The sequence below is a fragment of the Carassius gibelio genome, chromosome B22 (assembly GCF_023724105.1).
Source record: "Carassius gibelio isolate Cgi1373 ecotype wild population from Czech Republic chromosome B22, carGib1.2-hapl.c, whole genome shotgun sequence".
Classification (NCBI taxonomy): Eukaryota; Metazoa; Chordata; class Actinopteri; order Cypriniformes; family Cyprinidae; genus Carassius; species Carassius gibelio.
In genome coordinates, this window is record NC_068417.1 from 15615676 (window position 1) to 15618771 (window position 3096).

Here is a 3096-nt window from a genome sequence, read left to right on the forward strand (position 1 = left end):
TTGCATTCAAAATAAAAGTTTTTGTTTGCATAATATATGTGTGTGTGTGAACTGTGTATAATTATTTTGTATATAAATACACGCATATGCATGTATTAATTTAATTTTTTTGCATGTATATAATGTATATACAGTAGCCTAATACATAATTTATATTATATATAAATATAAATAATTTATATATAAATAAATAAAAATATTAAATATATACATGCATATATGTGTATTTATATATACAAAATAATTATACACAGTACACACATATATAATATGGAAACACAAACATTTTTATTTTGGATGCGATAAATTTTTTCCCAGCACTAATATACATTATATATATATATATGGGGGGGGTCCCGGATTGTTAAATATGTACATGGGGGGGGCCCCAAGGAAAAAGGTTGGGAACCACTGACTTACAGTATATGGGCTATTTAGTTGGTTTAAGGTAGATATTGAGATACATGAGATACGAGTGTCGCGTCATAAAGCAAACATTTAACGTTAAGTTATAACGTTATATGCGACGCGACACTCGATCGCCTCATGTGTCCATAAACTATCATGTAAAATAATAAAGAAGAAAAAAACAGTTTAAATAAAATAAAAATCAGCAATAACTGTGGAACCAAATAAATGAGAATAAAAACTACTTTTATGTTTTAAGGAAGCATGGTTCAGCCCTGGACGAAGCCATCGTCCAGCTACTGGATTTCTGGAGGAACGCTTGCGAAATGTCAGGAAGAGAACCCATTGTGAAAACTGCACAAGCCGTGAGAAAGAGGATTCTCAAGCCATAAGCAGAACCTTGGTTATACCAGGTAAAAATTTAAATTTGCTATCTTTTACTAAAAGCAAGTGTTTCTTATTTTGGCAAATATCCTTCATTTTGTTGTTAAAATTATATTTATTTGTAGAGCCAAGTATTTCACCTGACAGAGCAGTACAACTTGCAGAATGGCTTAAAAATAATATGTGGCCAGCTAACCAAGTTGCAGATTACATGAAAGAAACAGCCATCCACAGGGCTCAGTGGATAAGAGCTAACGGGACAAAATCTATCGAGGAAATAACTTGTGAATTCCCTCGACTCCTTGATACGCCAGGCATGGTAGGTCCAAATCTGTGCATCTTTTTCCAGAAAGTCAGAATTCCTTTTGATGGTCATCAGGATGGGCGATGTGGCAAAAAAATAAACATGTGTCTTGTAGGGATATATTTTTAAATAGGCAAATTAGTTTACCTGTACTGCTCTGGAACACTGGAAGGCTGAAGACAGAGCATTGCCTTTTAATTTTTTTAAATAAGTTAATGCACTGTTGATTTCTCATTTTCAGATTTCACAAGACTTCTCTGTATTATTCCCCGACCACGCAGAGAGACTTTTCCAAACTTGGAAAATGAGTTTCAAAGACAAAATCCTTTGCTTTGCCAGCCAGGAGAAAAAGGCGCAGGAGCTTCTCCAGAATTTAGACAGTTTGTCTCCAGGTACAGTTGTGAATGCAAGAACTAATAGTTATTCATTAGAATAATGATGACAAAATAATTAATACAAAATATTAATCTGCACAGAAGTCCAAAGTGACGTTGCACTCAGGCTGCTTCCTGTAATACTGCCCACCCCTGTCTACAAAAAAGGGATGAAAATGTTCAAACCAAGCTTGGAAGAAAATATCAAGTCTTTCATTGAATTCAAGCATGTAAGTAATTTTGTATTGCACACATCACGTGCAAACCATACTAAGAGCAAATTAAAATGGCTAAACATATCAAGTGTTTATAAATTCACTGTCATCAGCATTAAATTCTTTATTTGTCATTGCTTAGAATCAGAAAAGAACTCCAAAAGCTATATACAGTGGCAAGAAAAAGTATTTGAAACTAGAGGTCGACCGATATTGGATTTTGCCGATACCGATAGCTAGGTTGGACCACACTGGCTGATACTGATAAATTAACCGATAATTTAAAAAAAAAACAGTACTTGTCACAGACACGCCAGGCTCCAACACCACCCAATCACAGCACGTGCCATCACCTGAGTACTAATCACACTCACCTGCTCCTCATCTACCTGCAATCTCCCCAGCACTCAAAAGTCACACACACACAAGCAGTCACTGTCCAGTCTCGTTCGCAACTAGGTCTATACCTACCTGCAAACTCTGAGGACTAACCATATACCTGACTTACCTCTCTCCGGCGATCTCCAGTGTGCTCCTGTTCCCATCGTGTGTGTGTGTGTCATCTTCCTCCATCGTCTCAAGCCACCACCTCTCGGATCATCCCACCTTCCAAGACACCAGCACCATATCCTCTAGGCTTATTCCTAAATTCCATTTTATTTCCAAATTCCGTTATTAAATTTTTCTGGATTCTGTTTTTTTTTTTCATTTTAATTTTACTCCACTCCTTTTTAATAGTTAAATTAAAGTTTCTTAATCATAAAGCAAGTCTTCTATCTGCGTTTTCTGCATTGCGGAAAACATAGGGCCCTACATTTATCCCAGCACAATGTAAACTCTCACACTTTAACTGCTTCTATTCTTGAATCAGTAAGTCACTAAAAGACTTTGTGATTATCTAATCAAAATAAAAGAGCAGCGCTTGAGTCATAGGAGAACTCCCCGGTATCACACACACTCCGGATGTGTCGCTGTCACGGACCAAACAGTCCGGCCATGAGGAAAACAGAAGTTTCTTTAGAAAATGGGTTATTTTATTACACCCCAAAAAAGTACTGAACAATAGAAACCAAAAAATTAACAACTAGGCCTATAAAAGAGGTCAACAAAATATAACTATACTCAAAACAGCATACAACAAAACAGAATATGAACTTAACAACCTCACCTCACAGAATGAGACACCAGGGAACATATATAGTGACTGGACAAAACCAATTTACACAAAAAGGGGAAAATAAAAAATGGGAGACAAGTACAAACAATTACAGAGCCAACAAACTAAACCCAAACCCCCCTCCAACATGGCAGCACATGGTATGGCTTAATTGGCAGGTCACAGGATATCACAGTCCTCCACCCTTGGCCACACCTTTCTTCCCCCCCCCCAGGACAGAGCTCTCTCCAACAT

The 3096-nt window shown here is 36.9% G+C and overlaps 1 long non-coding RNA gene across 1 annotated transcript; it reads left to right on the forward strand.

Moving 5' to 3' along the window:
• The first annotated feature begins 911 nt into the window (after positions 1-911).
• Positions 912-1760, forward strand: LOC127987252 (uncharacterized). Its single transcript, XR_008161130.1, has 3 exons — positions 912-1111; positions 1338-1488; positions 1573-1760. It is a non-coding gene; the product is annotated as an uncharacterized LOC127987252 (long non-coding RNA).
• Positions 1761-3096: the final 1336 nt, after the last annotated feature.